Source organism: Pelodiscus sinensis, chromosome 2 (genome assembly GCF_049634645.1).
Source record: "Pelodiscus sinensis isolate JC-2024 chromosome 2, ASM4963464v1, whole genome shotgun sequence".
Lineage (NCBI taxonomy): Eukaryota > Metazoa > Chordata > Testudines > Trionychidae > Pelodiscus > Pelodiscus sinensis.
Window position 1 is genome coordinate 218,177,754 of NC_134712.1, and position 24,919 is coordinate 218,202,672.

The 24,919-nt window shown below is 41.4% G+C and overlaps 1 long non-coding RNA gene across 1 annotated transcript in view; it reads right to left on the reverse strand.

Moving 5' to 3' along the window:
- The window catches only part of LOC112545193 (uncharacterized), a 31,894-nt gene extending 13,702 nt beyond the window's left edge, over nucleotides 1-18,192 (reverse strand). The window contains exon 1 of the long non-coding RNA XR_012901109.1: nucleotides 18,074-18,192. This is a non-coding gene — a long non-coding RNA (uncharacterized LOC112545193). The remainder of the gene's footprint in view (nucleotides 1-18,073) is intronic.
- Between the last annotated feature and the right edge of the window lie 6,727 nt (nucleotides 18,193-24,919).

Genomic DNA, 24,919 nt, shown 5'->3' on the forward strand with positions numbered 1-24,919 from the left:
TAAAACCCACTTCATCAGATGAATTGGTCTGGCAGTAATTTCTCTACATTAGAGGCCACATTTGAAAATGTAGGCCATAATCTCTGTTTCAGTTTCTTGATATGTGAAGTGGGAGGACTACCTCCACCTCATAGAAGTGTTACCATTACTAATGTTGGAAGAGCATTTTGAAATACTTGAACAGAAAGCCCCAGAGAGGAGCCATGTAAAAATATCTTTTAGAGATCTCTATATCTTTCCTAGGTAAAAAAAGGTCCAGGCACATGGTAAAGATGTTACTAATTAAAGATACTAATAGAAGTGTACCTAAATAAATGTCAAATTCAGTTATATCAAATGTTGTTAAAATTGCAAATGGCATAGACCCAGCTTTCATAGTTAGCAGCTTGCTTAATTGCATACCTTGTGCTATGATAATGCAGAACACATGTGAAAGAGAGTGCCCTTAGACATAAATTAAGGGTAGAGGAACATAGTATGAGTTCCTAATACACTAGACCTGCAATATTTAAATTCATTTTCTTATAAGTTTTTAAAATTAAATTTACTAAAATGCACCACGGGGACTGAAATCCATTTTGCAAAATTTGAACTTGCCAGACATGCGATTCCAATATAACAGTCTAGAAAAGCAGAATCTCACAAGGGTAATGCAATTGCCACATGACTGCACCAGATCCAGGTCAACAAGAGCACTATTACTGGGAGAAATTATAAAAGAGTATTGGTCACCTTACAAAGCTGTGGAAGTTTTTTAAACACAGGATGGCTTGACACTGAAAAATGATGCCACAGATTTATAGATAGTAGAGATGGCAGAGTCTTGCTGTGAGATTTAGTCTTGGTAAAGTTTAGGGCTGTTACAACAAACTCTCTTTAAAAGTCACCTTCTATTTCTCAAAAAAAAAAAGGCAAATGAGAATATAGGTGCCAACTCTGTCGTGCTCCAGGGCTCATGCACCCACAGGAAAAAAAAGGGAGTTCTCTGCGCCACGAGACACAGTGTTGATGTTAGCTTCATCCAGAAAGCAACAGTGAGTTGTAATGTCTTTATACTGGGACATTAGTGAAGACAGCTTGTGATTTTAATATACTGTAATTCATGATAATGTAATTATGTAGTGCATTACTATTTTAGCACTGATTACATTATTAAGATACCAATGGTAGACACGTATTCAATGACTAAAATGTGAAAGTAGTGTATAACTATGCTGAAAATAACCTCCCCCAAAACTGACAGCACCCTCCTTGCAAACACACATGCCCCTTCAAAAGCACCCATTGGCAAAAACAAAAGTCAGTGCCTTAAGAGACGGTGCTTGTCTAAAGGAGTTTACCCTCTAATTCAGTGGTTTGCAAACGTTTTTTTCTCCTGACCCAATTGAAGAAAATTGTTGATGCCCGTAACTCAACATAATTTGACTAAAGTGTGGGCGCTGCGGTGTGGCTGAGGCTGAGAGCTTTGGGCCGTAGGAGGGAGCTCTGGCTGTGGGGGAGTGGGGTCAGGGCCGGGGCAGGAGGGGCTTACCTCAAGTGACTCCCAGTCAGTGGTGCAGTGGGAGTGCTAAGGCAGGCTTCCTGCCTGTCCTGGCACCACAGACCATGCTGTGCCACAGAAGCAGCCAGCAGCAGGTTCCCAGCCAATGGGAGTGCAGAGCTAGTGCTCGGGACAGGGGCAGTGTGTGGAGCCCTCTGTGCTCTTCTGCCCTCACCCCAGGAGCCAGGCCTGCTTCTGGCTGCTTCTGGAGTGCAGCCTTAACATCCCTCAAGATCACTTGATCACCTTGCAGCAACGATACCCAATGCCTGACATTCAGCAACCCGGAACTGAGTCGTGACCCCTAATTTGAAAACTACCCTAATTGACAAGGCAGATAGAATGGGAGGGGAAACACAGAAGCACTGTGTCTTGCCCAGTGTCACACACAGTATGTCACCTAGAAATAAATCCAAACCCCGCATCATTTTTGTAGCAATTTTCTGAACCCTTTCTAATATTTCAACTTCCATTTTGAAGGGTTGACCCTAAAGCTGGACTCAGTATTCCACTAAAAGTGTAATTAAAGCTTATATAAAAAGGTAAAACCACCTCGCTAGCTTACTTCGCCTACTTAGGCATCCAATGATTATATGTCCTCTTGGCTGTAGCATTACACTGGGAAATCATGGTGAGTTTTATTTTGTTTTGTTTGTTTGTTTTTGTTTTTGGTGTGTGTGGCTATTTTCTATTAATCCTATATCCTTTTCAGTGCTGCTTCATTCCGTGATGCAGGGCCCCATCTTATAAATGTAACTGGCATTCTTTGTTTCTATATATATAATCGTGCCTTTTGACTGTATTAAAAAGACAAGACATTCAAATGAGACCACCACATAATTATTTACCACTCCACCAAATTGTCTCCCTTCAAATTTTACAAACAATGATTTTATATTTTCTTCCAGAACATTGAGAAACATACTGAATAGCACTGGGCCAAGATGAGATCACTGTGGAACCACACTAGAAACAATTGCTGGGGATGACAAGTCCCCATATATGATTATTTGTTGAGATCTGTCTATTAATCAGTTTGTAATCCATTTGATATGGGCTACATTGATTTTTGCTGTGAATACCCTTCATATGCAAGTTTTAAATGTAGTTTCCATAAACATTACAAGAGAGAGTCAAAATTTTTTACCAAAATTGGTTTATAGAAAATGGGGTTTTCAATAAAACAAATGTATCTTATAAAAATTGATTGATTTCCACAGGAAAAAAAAACAAGTTTTTGAATGTACAGTACAAAAGGAAAAAGTTTTAACACTTATACTCACAGCTTTGAAATTCACATAATAGGCCAGATCCTTTCCTCTACCAGTGGAGAACCTTCAGTTTCCATTTTTTCAGTGCAAATTGAGGGCATTCAGCACGCTTCCCCAGTTATCACCCCTAATGTCATTACTGCACAGAAACTTCCCCTATTATCACTCCTATGTCATTACCTCACAGACACTAACCTTCCCCCCTCACTCCCACTCTGTTCTAAAATTTGATTTGTCAATTTCACATGCATTCATTTTTTTTATTGTATCACTTTGGTATATATGGTTGTGCTGATTTTCTTCCACATATTGATCTGAGGAAGTGGGTCTGGCCCATGAAAGTTCATGACCTAATAAATCATCTTGTTAGTCTTTAAAGTGCTACTTAGTTCTGTCTTTTATTTCAGCACCTTCTAGTGATACTCAGGATCATGCTCCTGGAACATTCATAGCAGAACTATCCAGTAATATACATGAGTTCCAAAAGTGAGCGCAAAAGACATGGTCCTGGTCAAAACAGATTAATGTTAAAGTATGAGCATAAATTAATGGGAGATGTTTTTTGAATATGCAGCTACTACTGATTGATAAAATATGTGCTCACTAGATTCACCTGGTGTGGCTTGGATCCTTCAAAGCTCCATTAATTTTTGTTTTTCTTCATTTAAAACATTGCTCTGGGGTGGGGCAAGATATGAGGGATTCAGTGTGCAGGCTAAAGAGAAGATTACTCCAGCCTTCTTTCACAACAGTTTGGGGCCAGGTGAATAGTGCTTCTCCATGCCACTGCAGTTCCAGTAGGCACAACCAGGGAAAGGATGCTTCAGCTCCCCCTCTCCCCACCCTTCCTAAAGGGGCTGGGGCAGGCCAGGGAAGGGGGAGAACAGATAGACACTCAGACAGACACACAAACTCAAATATATAGTGGAGTACAAACTGCTGCTGGAAATCTAGCCATATAAGAGGCAAAGTCCAAGAATTCATTAATCTCTAAGGGTACATCTGCACAGCAACATTATTTTGAAATAACTAGAGTTATTTTGAAACAACTTAGTCCGCATCTACACAGCAAGCAGTTATTTTGAAATAATAGCAAAATACTGTCAATCTGGAGGACTTCTTATTCTGACTCCTGTAACCCTCAGGCTGTGTCTAGACTGGCCAGTTTTTCCGGAAAATCAGCCGCTTTTCTGGAAAAACTTGCCAGCTGTCTACACTGGCCGCTTGAATTTCCGCAAAAGCACTGACTTCCTACTGTAAGAAATCAGTGCTTTTTGCGGAAATACTATGCTGCTCCCGTTCAGGCAAAAGTACATTTTGCGCAAAACTTTTGCGCAAAAGGGCCAGTGTAGACAGCTGAGATTTGTTTTGTGCAAAAAAGCCCCGATCGTGAAAATGGCGATCAGGGCTTTTTTTGCGCAAAAGCGTGTCTAGATTGGCCACGGACACTTTTCTGCAAAAAGTGCTTTTGCGGAAAAGCGTCCGTGCCAATCTAGATGCTCTTTTCCAAAAATTCTTTTAACGGAAAACTTTTCCATTAAAAGCATTTCTGGAAAATCATGCCAGTCTAGACGTAGCCTCATTGTACGAGGAGTAAGGGAAGTTGGAGGAAGCATGCTCTATTTCGAAATCAGTACTGTGTAGGGAGAACTATGTAGCACTTCAAAGACTAACAAGATGGTTTATTAGGTGATGAGCTTTCATGGGCCAGACCCACCTAATAAACCATCTTGTTAGTCTTTAAAGTGCTACATAGTTCTATCTTTTGTTTCAGCTAGACCAGACTAATGCATCTCTATCACTATAGTGCTGTGTAGACACTCCAAGTTTTGAAATAAGCTATGCAATAGACATAGCTCAATTTGCGTAGCTTATTTCGACTTAAGCCTTGCTGTGTAGATGCACCCTTACAGTGCACGCCCAAAGAGGATGACATCAGTGGGCCACATCAAGCATTCTTAGACTATGAAAGTTATTTTATTTCCTTTTCGTCTGCTTGAGAACATGTGAGGAGAGCGATTATATGAAGAAAAAGTGATAAAAATACCAGGGCCAGAGGAGTTACAAAAGGCAAACACTACTCATGTTCAGTCTGTTATGAGGCCAGAAACTAACCCCGTGATCTGTATGCGATATAGCTAAGAAATCCTCTCAGTTACCTTTTACCAATGCTCAAACTTTTGAAATTCAGATTTTTATAAAAAGAGAATGAAGAGAAAGATTACTGTGAGAAAAAAACAAAAACCTCTGACACAAATTAAAGAGCATGTGAGTATAAGCTGGAGGGAGAACACTAAAAATGTCTCCTCTTATTCTATAGAGGAGAGTGGATCTGAAAGAAAAAAATATAATAATTAGCATCAAAGACACTAACAGTCTATTACATCAGAATTTCTGCATGAAAAAAAAGATCTAATTGCTCACTCTTTCGTATAAGAGAAAACATTCTTATTTTCCCAACAGCTTTTCATTTTAAGATATTAAAAATGGCTTTGCCTTCATGAAGCTTTTCATCCAGAAAGATACCAGAAATTGATTTAAAAACTATGACATAATATGGCCACTACTGAAATATAGATACCTCTGGATTGGAAGCCAGCAGCTGTTTAACAGTGTACAGCAGTTCTAACTAATACTTTTAAGCAGGGAATTAAGAATACCTATCCAAATAAGGAGGAATTTTAGGTAAGCATAAGGTAGCTACTCTCAGCTAAGTAATTAATCACTGAAACTATTTAACAGGGATTGTGGTGGATTCTCCATCACTGACCATTTTCAAACCAAGATGGGATGTTTTTCCTAAAGATCTGCTCTAGTGATTATTCTGAAGGAGTTCTATGGCAGTGGTGGGCAACCTGAGGCCTGTGGGATCCCCACAAGCCTCTTGTTCACTGGAGCCCCACACTTCCTCCTCCTCCTCCTCCTCCCTTTCACCACTTTCAGAATGCCACGAATCTGCTGACTCGCACTCCGTCCCCACTCCTCCCCTGCGTTCCCAGAGCTTGAAATCCACAAATCAGCTGTTCACGGCTGTTCATGCTCTGGGTGGGGAAGGGAAGGAGTGGGGACAGAGTGTGAATCAGGTGATTCGTAGCACTCCAAAAGTACTAGTGAGGAGGGTGACAAATAGAAAGTGTGGGGTTACAGTGCCCTAGTGTGTGAGAGGCACATGGGGGAAAGAGACAGACAAGGGTTCAGGGGACCACAGGTGGAACCCCAGTGGGCCAAGGGCTGCAGGTTGCCCAACCCTGGTCATGTGGCCCCCTGAGAATAAGGAGGGCCACTCATATGGCCCACTCACTATTCTTGGTTGCCCATCACTGGTCTATGGCATCTGTTGTACAAGAGATCAGACTAGATGGTCACAATGGTCCTTTCTGGCCTTGGAATCTATGAATCTATATAAACTATAATTTGGGTAGAATGCTGACAAGTTTAACACCCTGCGATCTCTTGAGATCTTTATCTTTACTGGCAACCAGGATGGCAGGGTTTATAATGAGTTTGAAAGTCAGCAGTGGAACTGAACCAGTGCAAACTCCTTGTGCAATACAATTTGTACCAGTAGAAACTAGACAAATCACAATGCACTGGTGTATGTTGTGTCTACACTAAGGATTTACAGAAGTGCAACTTCATTCATAGCTAAACACCCAGGCCCTGATCTTCAACTCCATCTGAACACAACTCTTATGTAGCAGAACATATTGGCTGAAAGCAGATAGTGATGACTCTCCTGATTCAGAGTCAACCCGCTCTTTCAACACCAGAATATCAGAGTTGGCTGAGCTCTGCCCAGTCATCTCCACCAGGCCCATCTTACAGCAGCAGGAAATTCTCCACTAACCATGACTGCCTCCTTAGGGCCACTGACACAATGCAGAGTCATGTTAGCAGACCAGAGAATCTAGACTTCAGTGTCAACAAGGGCTAAGTCTTATTCAAAACATGAGACAATTCTTGACAATTATATCCTCCTTCAGTTCTGAAATTTGATTTGTCCTTTTCATATGTGTTCATTTTTTTAATTGTATTCTTTGGTATATATGGTTGTGACAATTTTCTTCTACTATTTGATCTGAGGAAGTGGGTCTGGCCCACGAAAGCTCATCACCTAATAAACCATCTTGTTAGTCTTTAAAGTGCTACATAGTCCTGTTTTTTGTTTCAGCTACACCAGACTAACACGGCTACATTTCTATCACTATTTTGTCATTAGTGAGACTTGTGCTCCTAAATCACCAAGGAATGTATGAAAATCCTACCTCAGAAACCTAAATGTAAGCTCCCATTTTTGCAATTTTTGGCCTAAACGGTTGTAAAATAAGGCTCTGTCTGAGGCCTACATTTTTTGACTATATCTTTTTTTACTAAATTCATAGCCAACCCAGGTATAACCAAGTGATGTTATGATCTGATAGATTTCAGTGATCCATGTAAAATAATGAAAAAAAAAATTATCTCTGGGTAAGAGCCCAATTCAGCAGAGCACTTAAGCGAGTGTTTAAATGTAAGCATATAAGAAGCCCATTGATTTCAGTGGGACAGTTCATCTGTTTGTGCTTTCCTGGATTGTTGACTAAATGCCCACCATATAAAAATAATGCGTAACATTATATTTCATCCAAGCATTATATAATACTTTACAATGGTGGGTGAAATCACTATTTTATAGATGGAGAAACTGAGGCACAGAAACTCAGGGTATGTCTAGACTACATGCCTCTGTCGACAGAGGCATGTAAACTAGACTATCCGACATAGTCAAAGAAGCCGGGATTTAAATATCCCCGGCTTCATTAAAATAAACATGGCCGTCAGGCTGTGCCAGCTCAGCTGATCGTTGGCACAGCGCGCAGTCAAGATGCAGATTGGTTGACAGGGGAAGCCTTTGTCGACCGCTCCCTTATGCCTCGTGAAATGAGGTTTACAGGAGCGGTCGACAAAGGCTTTTCCCCTGTCAACCAATCCGCGTCTTGACTCGCGCGCTGTGCCGACGATCAGCTGAGCCTGCACAGCCTGGTGGCCATGTTTATTTTAATGAAGCCGGGGATATTTAAATCCCGGCTTCTTTGACTATGCCGGGTAGCCTAGTTTACATGCCTCTGTTGGCAGAGGCATGTAGTCTAGACATACTCTGAGTGACTTGCCCAAGGTCATGAAGTGAAACTGTAACCAACAGGAAGGAGAGTCCAAGATTTACCCAGATCTAATCACTACAACCAGCACTGACTTGTCATCTTTTTGGCAGTCTCTCTTAAAAAGGACCTCTGGAGAGTAAGTCTGGACTACCTTCATGTTCCAGGGTATAGTCCCTTCAGGTCAGCATTATGTCTCCTTGCTGGGGCAGGAGACTGAACTGTCACTGCTAGTAGAATAGCTATTCTGTGAATAAATAGAGTAAAGTCTCTAGGGCTGTTAATCTGGCATCTTTCATGAACACTAAATTCCCACAAAATTGTATGACGGAAAAATCTACGAAACCTTGTTTAGCAAAATGACAAGTTGTACTGAACTGTAACACGCTAATAAAAGTGTGGAAGTGGCTCTATTTTCAGAACTGTTGAAGAAGTATTGTCAGAACACTGCACTAAACATAACTAATTTATTCTCGTAGTGTCTGCAGACAGACAAATGCATTTTAAAGAGGAACTCCACTGAAACTGCAACATTTATAGCCAAGGCTCAAAAGTGTTGTCTATTTAGAAAGCAAAGGTAGTAGCTCACTGACTCCCTTTTTAGTAACAACAGCATAAGAAAAATATTTCTGTGGCATCAAAATAATAACGTTGTGTGTGACAATTGCATTTTCCTATCAGTTTCATCCTAATAGGGTGCTACAATCACTATTACACTAACTCTCAGCTAGTTGTATCAATAAAATTAGAACAGACAGGCACTACTTTAAGGCACTTGGTACAATTTACCTTGACTTAATAGGGTCTTTCTATGTGGGAGAATGGATAGGAGTATAAACAGTACTACAGATATTTTCACATCTTCATTTGGTTAGATGTCTCAGATGCTTTTCATAATATTGATCATAGAGACTTTTAACTTGCCTGGAACATCTGGTAAGTCTCTCTTGTACTCTGTTATCCTGATTCTCATCCTATTTATATGCTGGAAGATTTTCTTTTTTAAAATGTTATTCTGATTATGATCCAGTTTATTATGGGGTTTCTCAAGTTCTGTTCTGGCTTCTTGCTCCTTAACATTTGCATATTCCCTTAGTGTTCACATCTGTTTGTAGGTGTCATGTTATGTTATCTTTGTTATGCTTATTACATCTAAGTTAATATTGGTCACAGAAAGGCAGCCTCCATACAGTCCTCTTGCCTAAGTGAAGTACTACTACATATCTGCTTTCAAAATTGCCTGCAAAATTGCTGCAATTTAAAAAAAATATTTATGTTCATATTGCTCTATATAAAGCTTTATGTTTAATGTAAATAAAGGCAAACATTACAAATCTGTATATTTTATCTGAAACCCCAGCATGCCTTGGTCAGAAAAGTATCACAGATATGGGGCTGGATTCTTCAGTTCTTTTATCACTACTGGTGAGAATGAATGGAGAATTCTCATTGGACAGACTTTTAATACCTATTTGCCCATAGATAATTGACTACACATGGCAGTGGAGAATCGGATCCAGAATTTCTTCACATTGCCTGGGCAATTGAATACTTATCTTCCATTAACAATGACTGAAGTAGTTTATTAAATAGGTAGACCAGCAAATTACAGTTTTAACTCTTAAAATGCAACTGAGTTCATTTATCATTACCAAGAGATAAGATAAAAGCACCCGTTAGTAACAGGAATATTGCAGCCTCAGAGTTGGTATGCCCAAGGTAAGCAAAGGCAATAAATCAAAACACCACAACAGGCAAATCTTCAAAGAGAGACTGTTTCCAAAAGAAAGCTGTCCCGGCCTTCCATCATCTGGATGCACAACTCAGAAGCAATTGTGAAAGATGAGGTGGGTGAGGGAAGGTACTCTTAGAATCACAATCTAAATCTGCTTCACCTTACATCTATTTGTAGATACTCAAGCACCTTTCACAGATCGGAAGAAGAGCTCTGTGCAGTTCAAAAGCTTGGCTCACTCACCAATGGACATTGGTCGAATGTCTTTCTCACCTTGTAATGTAGTAACTTAAAAACATAAAAAACAAGGAATGGTCCTGTAGCACCTTGGAGACCAACAAAAAATGTAGATAGTACCATGGTATGGAACTAACTAAACTAACACAGCTCCCCCTCTGAAACTAAAAAAACATAGTTAAGAGAGTGGTAGAAATGTAGCCGGGTTAGTCTGGTGCAGCTGAAACAAAAAACAGGACTGTGTAGCACAGTAAGATAGTTTGTTACTACACCTCCAACCTAAGCACCCCTGTCTTTTCTGTGGTTTTGCAGTCTCCTTTTACAATATTTTTAGGTCTTCATTTCCATGCTGCTAAAGATCCTCACACACAACTAGGGCTCACACCACTAATACTGCAAGTGACTCTGGATGGAGAGGCCTCTTTGTTCCACAAAGCCCCATTAGCATCAGTGGTATTCTGCAAAGAAACAGGGGGTTGCCCACATGTTATATTGGCAGGATCTGGGGTTAACTAATGATGCAAAGAGCTGTTGTGTACTGCATACAGTCAACTGAAAAGAGAGGAAAATACTTTTTTCTCCATAATAATTTCAGGAGTTAGCTGTAACCGTAGTGGGTACAATGTTTTTGGGTAAGACTTTATGTTTATAGTGCCCTTTTAAATGTAACTTTCCATAGAAGAAAATCATTTGTATTTCTTAACATAGGCTCAAGATGGTTATTTTAATGAACTGTCAGTGTTAGCCCTTTTTTCTCACAGCTAAGGTTATGTCTACACTACAGAGTTTTTTTGGAAAAACATCCATTTTTCTGAAAAAACTTCAATTACGTCCATACTGCAATTGTGTTCTTCCAAAAGAAAATCAAAAGAACAGAGGGATTTTTCCAACATTGGTAATCCTCATTCTATGAGGAAGAAACCTTTTCCAAAAGAGCTCTTTCAGAAAAAAGGTGTGTGTGGACAGGGAAAAGGGAGTCTTTCAAAAGAAGAGGAAAGAAGAAAAAGCACAGGTGCCCTAGTGACCATTCCATCCATAGTAATCATAGCTGAAATGCGAGATAGCATCCATTCAGTGTGGATGCTCTCTTTCAAAAAAGTAGATCATTTTTTCGAAGAGCTTTTGCAGCGTGGACAATCTCTTTCAGAAGAAGTTTTGCAGTGTGGACAATCTCTTTCGGATGGCAGGAGACAAATTGCTTGATCATTGTCTTCGGTCCACCCCCTCTGGGGCACCTGGTGCTGGCCACTGTCGGCAGACAGGCTACTGGGTTAGATGGACCTTTAGTCTGACCCAGTAGGCCATTCTTATCTTCTTATGTTTTTCCAGAAGATCTCTGGAGTCTAGACATAGCCTAAGAGAGGCCCAGTACAGCAAATGCACATCTTTTCTTTTGTTGCAAGGATAGATTCTTGGTCCTCCTAGGAAGCTTTACAGCTAGGGATTGTGCTCTGGTGTGGCAGGAAAGGTACATGTTCAGAGCACACTGCATTTCACAATTTCCAGCTCCTGCAGCAGCCCCTTTGGAGATTCCTATGACTACTACAGCTATGCATTGATATAAACATCGACAGTATGTATGCTGGTACTTTGTTCTCCCCACTAGTTCTTTCCAACCCTTGCTGAGCAGCAGGTGTGCTGATTAATAGCCAGAAAAATGTGTTATAGCCAGAAAGAGACGTATTGCTTGGCTTGTGAAAACTGGTTCTCTCTCCTATAAGCATTTGTAAACATTTGTTTATAAGAGGGGTGCACTACACTTCTGCATCCCAGATTGCGTAGGCCAGCAGGAATTGCTCAGTCTAGTCTGATTTAAAAGGGCAGTCACTTTTGTTTCTATTAATCAATATCAAACTGCACCGTCTCCACCCAGCTTATGGTCAGTGCCAAAGCAGTTGACCAGGATCATTAAGCAGTGCTGAATGGACAATGCCTAAAGTGAAGCAGCAAAAGTCAATTGCAAGCAGAATAGAGCAGAATTATATCTCCTAGATGGAAGAAAAATGACTCCTTAATGAGTTGGGGCAGCTGTAAAACTAATCTGCCACAAGTAGAGATGAGGCATGGGAAACTTGGAGAGGAGTCTCTTTCCTAGGCATCTCTAAGCAAAAACAATTACTATAGATAAAGGCGGGTTCCTCACATCACGGGCAAATTTGCAGGGCTTATTTCTTAAAAATCGGATCCATATTATATTCCTTTCCAAGTATAGAGCCAGCAGCCTGCCATCTTTCCTAACCAAAAATGTGACAGGTTGGAGGGAGTGGAGAAAGCAGGTCCCAGAAAAGAATTATGATACTGTCTGAAAGGGAATGTGTCAGATGAGAGATCCCTTGGAAATAATCTTTGCTATCAAGGCAGGAGTTAGGGTGGAAGGGTATTAAGGAAAGTAGGTGCTATATTACACTTTCTGCCAGTGCTTTCTCAAATCAGTGGTGGACTTTTAAATATAAAATCTTTCTATTCAACATAGATTTTTAAATGTTGGGGGTGCATGTTGAACATGTTACAGTTCAGAGAAGATCTTGTTTCACAGATATAGACAAGGGTTGTACAACTTCCGCAACACAACTCTATCACTGTGCATAAACCTAAAGTAGAATCTGTTTACCAAGAGCATAATCCAAGGCTGCATCTAGACTGGCATGATTTTGCGCAAATACTTTTAATGGAAAAGTTTTTCTGTTAAAAGTATTTGCGCAAGAGAGCGTCTATACTGGCATGTGCCTTAGCACAAAAGATTTGCTTTTGCGCAAAAGCATCCGTGCCAGTGTAGACGCTCTCTTGCGCAAGAAAGCTCCGATGGCCATTTTAGCCATTGGGCTTTCTTGCGCAAGAAATTAACGTTGATGTCTACACTGGCCCTCTTGCGCAAGAATACTTGCGCAAAAGGCCTTATCCTTGAGCGGGAGCGTCAGAGTATTTGCGCAAGAACCACTGATTTTGTACATTACAAAGTCAGTGTTCTTGCGCAAATACTCAAGGCTAGTGTAGACAGGCAGCAAGATTTTGCTTTTGCGTAAAATCATGCCAGTCTAGATGCAGCCCAAATGTATTATTTCAGCAAAGGAGGAAGGGAAAACAAGTTCCTGGGTAGGGGAAGCAATAACAACTTCAGACTATCTGCTATGCCACCTGATATATAACAGTGTTTTCTTAACTGAGAAGAAAAATGGGAGAGGGGAAGGAAAAGGATCAAGGTTAAATGGAGAGCTGGAGAGAGACTGGAGAAGGTAAGATCCCTAAGCTAATTCCCTTAAAAGAAAGTTTTTGAACCCTGTATTTCATGAGCTATGACACACAGAAAAAGCCAAGAAGATGGAGCAGGCCCTAAAAGCTGGACATTGAAGCATGGAAAGATCAAGATATATTCTTACTTAAAGACAGGTAAGTGAGCAAGTGAATGTAAGAGACATCAGGAAGCTGAAGAGGAAAAAAAGCATCAGTGACAAAAATGGAAACCTAATGGAACACCTGCCACCAGTTAAGGCCTGCTGGCCCACTGTAAAAGGCTTCCCCTCAGGCAAGGTGGAAGAAGGAGAAGAGGGACAGACTGGAGAAGAGGAAGCAGAATGCAGGCAAAAACTACAGGTTGCAAAACAGGAGGGGTTTTCCCTCCAAGATGCCAGGAGCAGTGGCATAGTGAGAGTATTATGCGCCTGGGGGCAAAGGCAAAATCTGTGCTCCTCAACCCCCCTCCGGACTGCTCCCCTTTGCCTGTCCTGCCACCATGTGGGGGTCCCTCCGGCGCATGGGGCCATTTCATTTCCAGCCAAACTGACATGCCCCCTGGCCAATCAGTGGCTGCGGTTTCTCGGAGGGGTGGGCTACAGGTGAGGACCCAGATGCTGCAGTGAAGGGGATAGTGGGGGTTGTAGTTGCAGACGTGGCCTGTGCACCAGCTGCATTCTGTGCATGCTCAGCCTGAACCCCTGTGCACCGCCCCCGCCGGGCTCTTCACGCTCAGTTTTGATTTCCTGAAGACGCAGAAGTGGCCGGTGTCCATAGGGTCCTAGCGTCATCCTTCTCTCCATTGTTCAACTGGTGCCCACAGGGTCCTAGCACTGTTTTTCCCTCCGCTGCTAAATTGGTGCCCCTCTAGCATGGTGCCCGGGGGCAACTGCCCACCTCTGCCCTCCCTTTGCTACACCACTGGGGAGGAGGTACTGTGGGAGCAGTTGGGGAAGTAGCCCAGAGAGGCTGCTGTTCAGTGAGGATAAGAGCAAGAGCCCCACTAGTGGCTGCCATATAGGTCCCGGGGCTGGAACCCAGAGTAAGTGAGTTGGCTGTCAACAGGGGATAAAAGGACCTTTGACTGTGGAGGGGTTTTTCCCTCTAAGCTAGTGACTGGCCTCTGATGAAAATGGCTCATGAAGCAGGGAACCCTTGCCTCTGAGAGAAACAAGAGGCAGTGGTAGGGTCCCTGTGGGCCTCTGAGGCATACTAAATACCTGTCAGGAAGTGCAGGAACCAGGGAGCACAACCTGAACTCTGTCACGCCGTGTACTAACTCACCATTTAGAAAGCCCTTAGTACAAAGTGCAATATAGCAAAGACCTACATGAATGCGCCTGATAATGAAAATACAATCTAGGTTTCACTTAGTAAGTAAAAATGCCTTCTGTTTGAAGTCTGAGCTTCACTTGATTTAGCATTAACCAGTTTCAGAACCATCTGTTCCATTTTGAGCAACAGAGTGTATGTTTAATATTAACTTAAGATGTCTTTAAAATACCTACAGTATTCAGGTGCTGTTAGGTTGCGTGTTCTTCTAAATAGTGTTTGATACAACAGTGTCCTGAACATAGTGAAGGCTGCTTCCTGGTCATTGACTTCAATGAGCTAGTTGCGGAGTGATATATGACGGATTTTGCCCCGTGTTCTTGAGAAACTTTTTGCTTTAAATATATACAAGTACATTACTTAACAACACCTTATCGAGGCTAACATGGTGCTATGATTTAGTAAAGCACCATCTTTAAAGAATTAAATGTAACATGCTTAAAATTAAAGCAAACAAACAAACATAGATTGAACCAAATATTGTCCTCTATTAAATCTATGTAATTTCATGGGCTTCAAAAGTTTTAAGGATTGTAGTTTGAGACTATAAGGGACATACTTTGTTTCCACAGAAGCAGCGGATTTGCAGTTGACTTAAAAGGAGAGATGATTTGGCCCAGTGATTTAGTCACCAAAATGCCTCTTTAGCTTCCCTTTATAGTTTAGTTCTGCTCTTGGGGCAGTTTTCTCAATTTCAATTTCTCTCATTAAGGAGCTTTTTTGTTCTCAGTTTCTCTTATTAAAGATACAAAGTGTAAAAGGTGGCAAGTAACTGTAAAAGATTTATTTCCTTTTAAAGTTAATTTAAACACAATGGTCCAAGTGATGCTCCCTGTAACATCCATGCAAAGTTTCAGAGGCTACGGCTAGACAGTGGGGCTATTTCGGGATACCAGAAGTATGCCAAAACAGCAATTCTGCATCTTTAAACAGGACTGTTATTTCGAAATATATTTCAAAATAACAGGTGTGCTATTCCAGCATCCCTGTAACCCTTGTTCCACGACGATTAAGGGATTTGTTGGAATAGTGCTTTATTTTGAAATTATTTCAAAATAAACTACACAAATTTGCACTATGCAAATTGCATAGCTTGTTTCGAGGTAAAGGTACTATGTAGATGAACTCTAACTGAAAAACTTAAAAAACAATGAATAGTTCTTCAGCACCTTAGGGTGCATCTACACAGCACCCTTACCTTGAAATAAACTATGCAATTGCATAGCTTATTTAGAGATAATTTTGAAATAGCTTATTTAGAAATTTGGTGCTGTCTACACAGTGCCAAATTTTGAAATAAAGCACTATTCTGAAACTTCCCTTAACCCTCGTGCAATGAGGTTTACAGGGCTATAGGAACAGTACATCCATTATATTTCAATATAACAGGCTTGCTCTTAAGATGCAGAATAGCTATTTTGGGATACTTGAGGTATCTCAAAATAACTCTGCAGTGTAGATGTAGCCTTAGAGACTAACAAAAAATGTATATGGCATGAGCTTTCATGGGCACCACCCACTTATTCAGATGAGAAGTGGGTTGTGCCCACAAAAGGTCATGATACCATCTACATTTTTTCTTAGTCTCTAAGGGGCTGCAAGACTATTCTCTGTTTTAAGTTTATCCATGGCAAATATCTGTTAAGATGCTTGTAACTTTGCTGCTAATTATAAGCACAACGGTAACAAATTTATTCATATGTGCAGTTCTTGGAGTATATCTAGAGAATTAGGTCCAAAAGAGCAGGCTGAAGTGACTTCTGTTCATTTGCTCCCATTGTGTATTCTCTTGTCACTAACAGAAATAAACTTTTAGTTTTGTGGAATTGAATCAAGCTTCCCCAGTGCCTGAGAAATTAACAAAACCCAAGAAAGTTAACTTTCCAGAATTCCTCCACCTAGTATTATAAAACAATGTAAGAGACAATATAAGTGAAACCATAAATGTTTTAGTGAATACATTGGATTTGTATAGGATAGTGTGTCTTGATTTACTGAAAATACACTGAATTTCTCATTTAAGAAATCTGTAGTCAAGGCCTATTATAAATGCAACAAGCTGAACTGTCATCCCACTTTCAAAACTTGTAGTCTTACCTCAAGTTCTTTATGCCTCTGTTTCAGTCCTTCATTTTAGAAGGACTATGAACAGGCAGTGCTAAGGCACTTTCACTTGAAGATCATATGGCACAGGTGAAACTTCATCAGTGTCAAAAGGGAGTCTGTGGTAGCATGTTGCCACCAGGATAGGACAGATTTACATTCTCATCTTGAAAAAATAATTCCCAATTCTGCTAAGGGAATTTGCACTAATGTTAATTTGCTGCTAGTATCTAAGAAGTGAAAGGACCTCTAAGAATCCAAATTTTGGGTGTGTCTAGAAAGAGGGGCTTTTTCGGGATACTATCGGTATCCCAAACTAGCTATTCCACATCTTTTAAACACGCCTATTATTTCAAAATAGCTTTTGAAATAAGGGGCTCGCTATTCTGACATACCTGTAAGCCTCGTTCTACAAAGATTAAGGGACATTTTGAAATAGCTCTCTATTTTGATATTTGGCACTGTGTAGACGGTGACAAATTTCAAAATAAGGTATTTTGAAATACACTGAAAGTAAGCTACACAATTTGTATAACTCAATTTGCATAGCTTATTTCGAGCTCTGGGTGCAGTATAGATGCACTCCTACTGTGTTTGCACCAGTACCTCAAAAATAAACAAATTATTCAGGTTATCAATTCAAGTAATTCTTTACTTATTTTTTGGTCTGAAGACCACATTTTTCTGCTTTTTACACCCAGAAAATTGTAGCTTAGCATTCTTCACAGAGATATCTGTTTACATGTGCAGTTAATGAACAGCTGTGTGCTTTTTGTGCAGTTAATGGATAGCTTTGTGTAGGTGATAGTGCTCAAAACTGTGTGCAAATGTTTGTGTGTGCCATTGCTCTTGCACACAAACCATTTATAATTACACTTAAGACTTTTGGTTATTACTGTTCCTACACCCTAGGGATAAAGAACAAGAATTTAACAGCAGAAATCCAAGTGATCTATAATTCCATTGTGATTAATACTTGTGGTTGCAGATTTGAATCGTCAGCCAGTTTACTAATTCCGACTGCCAGAGAGATCCTAATATGAAAACCTGATTTCCTTGAAGTGACTGAAACTGGATGATAGATTTAGACAATGAAGCCTGGCCTTCTTGTATAGGGCATTATGGAATAGGAAAAAGGAATGAAAACAGTCAGTGGCTTCTAGAATATTGTGCTATATATCAACATTGGGGTACAAGTACCTATTTTTGTGGCAAGCCTCAGCATAAAGTATCCTGGCAACATCCCAGATCTGGCCACTAGCACCAGCTTGATGTGGTGCTGACTCAAAGACACAGTCTTCAGCTTGTTGATAATACTCGTTCATATCATAGCACAGATGGTGATACAGACCACTCACTGATTAATAGCAGAGTGAAAATTCGCCTTAAGTTGCTAAGAATGAAGATTGTACTTGAATAAATGTTCTGAAAAAATGTGATCTTAAACTGTGTGCAAAGTTTAACAAATCCATCGCTTAGTGCTTACCTAAAAATGCTGAAGGTGATGCAGAGAAAATGTGGAAATCCCTGTAGAAAAGGAGTGGGAAGCCCAAGCAAAAGATCATTCAAATTGGTGATCCAGTCTGGAGACAAACATTCCAGAACATTCAAAACAAAAAGACAGCGTAAAAATGAGTGAATCATAGAATCATAGAATACTAGGACTGGAAGGGACCTTGTGAGGTCATCGAGTCCAGTCCCCTGTCCCCATGGCAGGACCAAATACTGTCTAGACCATCTTTGATAGACATTTATCAAACCTACTCTTAAATATCTCCAGAGATGGGGATTCCACAACCTCCCTGGGCAATTTATTCCACTGTTTGACTACCCTGACAGTTAGGAACTTTTTCCAGCCTAAACCTCCCTTGCTGCAGTTTAAGCCCATTGCTTTTTGTTTTATCCTCAGAGGCCAAGATGAACAAGTTTTCTCCCTCCTCCTTATGACACCCTTTTAGATACCTGAAAACGGCTATCATGTCCCCCCTCAGTCTTCTCTTTTCTAAACTAAATAAACCCAATTCTTTTAGCCTTCCTTCGTAGGTCATGTTCTCTAGACCTTTAATCATTCTTTTTGCTCTTCTCTGGACCCTCTCCAATTTCTCCTCATCTTTCTTGAAATGCGGTGCCCAGAACTGGACACAATACTCCAATTGAGGCCTAACCAGCGCAGAGTAGAGCGGAAGAATGATCTCTCGTGTCTTGCTCCCAACACACCTGTTAATGCATCCCAGAATCATGTTTGCTTTTTTTGCAACAGCATCACACTGCTAACTCATATTCATCTTGTGGTCCACTATAACCCTTAGATCCCTTTCTGCCGTACTCCTTCCTAGACAGTCACTTCCCATTCTGTATGTGTGAAACTGATTGTTTCTTCCTAAGTGGAGCACTTTACATTTGTCTTTATTGAACTTCATCCTGTTTACCTCAGACCATTTCTCCAATTGTCCAGATCATTTTGAATTATGACCCTATCCTCCAGAGCAGTCGCAACCCCTCCCAGCTTGGTATCATCTGCAAACTTAATAAGCATACTTTCTATGCCAATATCTAAATCGTTGATGAAGATATTGAACAGAGCAGGTCCCAAAACAGACCCCTGTGGAACCCCACTAGTTATACCTTTCCAGCAGGATTGTGAACCATTAATAACTACTCTCTGAGTATGCACTCACCTTATCGTAGCCCCATCTAAATTGTATTTGCCTAGTTTATTGATAAGAATATCTTGCGAGACCATATCAAACGCCTTACTAAAGTCTAGGTATACCACATCCACCGCTTATCCCTTATCCACAAGACTCGTTATCCTATCAAAGAAAGCTATCAGATTGGTTTGACATGATTTATTCTTTACAAATCCATGCTGGCTGTTCCCTATCACCTTGCCACCTTCCAAGTGTTTACAAATGATTTCCTTAATTACTTGCTCCATTATCTTCCCTGGATAGCCATGGATAACAGGAAAACGTCTTTTCATAAAATCATAGGGTTGGAAGAGACCTCAGGAGGTCATTGAGTCCAACCCCCTGCCCAAAGCAGGACCAACCCCAACTTCTGTTGCACTCAGTGCCATAAAATCTGTTTGTCCAGCATTGGCTTTATAATAATTTAAAAAGCTGCAACTCCCAACTGTGACTTCACGTCCGCAATAACCAAGTGTCTGTCAAACCAATGGGGTCATATATAAAGACTAGATAGATGAATCTCTTTAATCATGTGAATTTTAGGTTTTAGTCATCCTGTAAATTATTGGCTAACACCACTGCTGTCCAGGAAACCAAATCAGTCTTCATGGTGCTGCACGTTAATATGTTAAATCAATAACATAGGCTTTAAAAACTTCACCTCTTCACTCACAGCCAACATTTGTATGCAAAGTGGTCGGGTAAAGTTTTTTTGGGGAAAGGTTAAACAGTGTGAGTTTTTGGAAGGAAAGGGTGTTAAACATTGTATTTAGGCTATTATATTTGGTGATCACTTTTGGAATAACCAAAATCTGGGGAGAATTTTGCACCCATTTTAATAGCCTGGGATGGATAATTGAACATTGCGCAGACAGAAGCCTTCATATAGGCTACAAGTGAATGGATCTCCTTCTCAGGGCCTGGAGCACTGGCACTTAACTTGTTACCATAGCTACGTGTGTTGTAGTTGCAGTCACAGCCATTGTGCAAAATCAGCATAGCTATGGACCAACTGGCCATGAGCCCACCACACTATTACCCTCTGCTATATAGTAGGCAAGAAATATGAAGTTCCTGTGCATTGCATTTTATTGGCCTGCCTCCATGTGTGGTAGAACCATGGTGAATCTTAAGAGTCCTAATATTCCTACAAGCGCTCAGCTATCATTGGTTTGCACATCCTATTATATAATGTATCAGGTACAATAAAGCCCTGAATACAAGGACTGTATCATGCACACTGACTTCAAAGGTGATTGATATGAAATGGGGTAGGGAGCCTCATTTAGGACTTCGAGGATGTTAGTGATACCAGATTTTCTTCAGCTCAGTTTCTGAAAGTAATGCTAACATTTTTTTAAAAAGTCTCTCTTTTTTTTAAACAGGGCATTAATGCAAAACCCTTTGTGCATGTTATAACTTTAACTCAGATAGCCTGCTATCTCAGGCTGTTCGTGTATCATATACTTCATTTTTTGATGCTTCAGAATTTTTGCAATTTGGTTTCAAGTGGCATAAAATTTGGCAACTAATCAAATATTTTTAAAAGGCTGATTGTCAAACTAGGGAAAGGGAACACAGAGTATTACAGAGTATTACAGAAAGATATCAATTAAATTGTAAATACAGAATTGCATCTATAGACAGTGGAGGCTACTGACTTTATTTGACTTATTTACTATACAGTGGTTTGGATGAACTAGCTTTATGATTTTAAGGCTATATAACTCTGGTTTAGCAGGAGGTAAAGAAATAAAAATAATACCATGCATAACAGTTTGATATGGACTCTTTTAAGAGAGGATGATTTTTTGTGTGTGTGAACAAAAATACTGCTCTTACGAAGTTTTATTTTGAATCTACAGACGTATTCGTGCTGCCTTTATAATTGTAAAATGCCAAAGGGGTGTGGACATGCAGGCCTTATGTGAAATTCATCACAAATCTTCAAAATGGGTTTAATATGGCCAGTGATAAATGAAAAGTGTCTCATAAAGCACTGCATGACTATTTTTAACATGGTTCTCATACATAATTTCTCCACACTGATTGCCTAGCAATATGAACATGTTAAAATACAAAGCACTATAAATGCTAGGCTTTCAGGTTTTCACTTAATCTTTGTAGAACTCTTTCTAGATTTCATACTTGCAGCAAATTTTTATTTATTTTTACAAGTAATGTTGAGATTAGAAACCACTCAAGAATCCCAACTTTACCGTTTTTTTTAAAATTTCTGATCATTTAAAAATAATTCCATGTTATCTATGTGAGGTTGGTGGCCAGTGAAAGGGAAGCCCTCCTGGCTTGTTTTATCTGCAGAAATCTATATTCACACAACACATTACTATGCACCAGCCCTATTCTCTGTGGCTGTGTCTGCATTGGCAAGATTTTGCGCAAAAGCAATTGCTTTTGCGCAAAATCTTGCTGCCTGTCTACACTGGCCATGAGTATTTGCGCAAGAACAATGATGTAATGTACAAAATCAGTGCTTCTTGTGCAAATACTCTGACGCTGTCACTCAGGGATAAGCCCTCTTGCGCAAGTATTCTTGTGCAAGAGGGCCAGCGCAGACAGGCAACGTTAATTTCTTGCGCAAGAAAGCCCGATGGCTAAAATGGCCATCGGAGCTTTCTTGCGCAAGAGAGCGTCTACACTGGCACGGATGCTTTTGTGCAAAAGCACATGCCAGTGTAGACGCTCTCTTGCGCAAATACTTTTAACAGAAAAACTTTTCCGTTAAAAGAATTTGCGCAAAATCATACCAGTGTAGCCTGTATGTTTTCCTCAAAGATCAGACAGCAACTAGCTATCCTTTTTCCTTCTACTAATTCTGCTCAGTCAGCTCTCATTCCCAGACAAGTCCTTAAAACCTCTCTCCCTGGGTCTTCCCTCCACCATACACTTCCTTCTTCAGCACTTTCAAAAAAAGGTGAAAATTAAGGGAAAATATCTATGAAGCATGAACCATAGCATAGAATCACAGAGATGTACAGAAGGTCCTTCTTGTCTTTCAGGGGAAATCAACAAAACTGTTTAAAGGCCTAGAAAACATGACCCATTATGAAAGACTGAAAACTAACAAGACTTCTGTTTAGAAAACATGTCATAATTCACTTACGTTCTGATTTTTTTATTAGCATTTTCAACCAAGCCATTGGTTTGTGGATGGTACGGGGTGGAGAAGCTACGTTCTATGTGGAATTTTTTTGCATAGAAACAGATTAAACTATGTGAGAATTGTTCAAAACAGGAAATAGTTAGTGACGTAATGGGAAGTGTGAGCAGTATTGGTGAAAACATCTGGCAAGACTAGCTCTATGCTAAGCTGGGGCCAAATGTGTCTGAACAAGGGTAATCAAGCACACACAGAGGACAGGAAACTAAGGGCATCCTTGCTCCCTGATTAGCCTGACCAACCTGTTAATGTGGATAGCCTAGACGATTGGACTCTAACCGTTTTTCAAGGGGACTGTCAGTATCAAGGCAATGATTTCAGATTCAACCCTCCACTTTCTGTTGGTGTTGTGAAATAGCCAAGCCAAACACCACAACTGAGTTTTATTAAGGGAAATACAATGGCAATGTGGCAGCAGGCACAGTAACACAGATGGGTCTGGACCCTTGCCTGTTATCAAGGCTTGGTATTGTGGACAGTGGACTGGTGAGGTGGTGGGAAGTGAAGGGGGGATGTGCAGTGGGGAAGATAGATCTATGGGTGTCAGTGCGCTGTGAAGCGTAGGGGGTCTGAGGAGCACTGCAGTTGTGCTGGTGGGAATATGGGGGGAACTGAACAGTCTAGGGGGTTAGAGGGGTGCTAGGCAGGGTAGCACAGTGCGGCATGGGCCTGCCCACAATAAGAAGAAGCATGATGGCATCAGCTCAGTGCCAGGAGGGCTACTGTATGTCAGTTTGTAATCAGTGCCCTTGTACGAGGCTGGGTGGAGCAGGGCTGTACCTGCGGTGACATGACACATTGACCCTGGACAGACAGTCGCTATGAGGCAGTGGACACCAACCAGTAGATAGGGATATACTGGTACATCTTGTAGCCTCTGTCAGGTGATCCTGACTGGTGTGGGCAAGAGGATATCAAGTGCCAGCACTTACATGCCCCTCCCCCCACTGCTGTGGATGTCCTGCACTTTGCCTTGCAGCTGATACCACGCCTGGGAGTCTGCTGCTTTGTGTGCACAGCAGGGGAGGAAAAAGAGGGGTGCTGATGTCAGGGTTCAACTTATACCATTCTGTATCCTTTCAACACAGGACCAGGGATGGAGTTTTCTTGCAGCTTTAGGGAGTGTTACAGGGCAAGGGCATGGGTAAGCCTGCCTTAGGCACACTCCACCACCATCTAGGAGTCACCAGCAGTGACAAAATGGAGCATACATCACTAACTCCTACCCCTGGCACGAACCCAGTCCTGTATCCAAGCCCTTATCATTGCTCTGAGCACCCACGCATCCAAATACCCTGCCAAAGCCTGCACCTAGAACACCACAGTAAATGCAAGCTCCAAGAGCTGCTCAGAGCCCTTCTCACGCTCCAGATCCCTTAAGCAAAGACCAGAGCATGCGCACTCAACCGTCTGTCCCAGGCTGAAGAAAGAGACTGAGGATGGGCAAGAGAGGGAGGATAGAGGGTGCAGGATCTGGGACTTGGAGAAGGGGTAGGAAGGAAGCGGGAAAAGGGTATTTATATATAAGGTACATATTGGATTGCACTTTCAAAACGTTGGAGCCCCCTGCTCTGAGCTCTCTGACCCATGTCCCCATTGACAACGGGAGGAATCACTAAAATTTCACTTGGCCATGTTGGCGAGGAGTCCTGTGGCACCTTATAGACGAACTGAAGATAGTGCCACAGGACTCCTCAACGATTCTTCAGATTCAGACTAACACGGCGACCCCTCCGATACTTGTTTGGTGATCAGGATCTGGGACGGAGTTTGGGTGCATGAGGGGTGCTTGCTAGGGGGAGTTTGGGGGACAGGTGCGGGCTCTGCCATGGGTCAGGGGATTGCAGTACAGGAGAGGGTGTGGATGGGAGGGACTTTAGCACATCAGCATAGTACACAAGAGAAAGGAGATGCAGTGACTTCTGATAGAGAAACGAAGAGAAAACTATTAAATACTAAAAAAGGGACAGGAACCGTATGTAGAATATTCCACACTTGTACACATACAGAGGAACCGTGGTGTCTAAGCATTGACCGCCTAGGAATTGGGAGGCCTGTGCCTTTAAGAACTCAAGCCCAGGAGCCTGCCCCCTTCTCCGGGGCTGACAGGCAGTGTCCAGGGAAAATAAAGAAAAAAAAGACTTTGCACCCCTGGAAAACCGATATTTACAAGGACATCAGGTGGCTTGTCCCGCTGGGTGACTGTTCCCACCTCTCCCCCTCTGTAAACGGGGGTTTTGTCCCCGCACAGGGTCTGGCAGTGTCGCCCCCCCCCCCGGTTTAACCAAGGCTACCACTCCCTCCCCCCCCCCCCATTTTTCAAATTTCATGCCTCTTCTGCAGCTAAAAAAAGAAGATTGATGCCTCCAGCCGGTAAATTTCTGCCCCATGCTCAGAACCTGACACCCCCCCCCTCCTGCAATTTGCCCCCCTTCATCATTTTTAACCCCTCCAAAGAGGA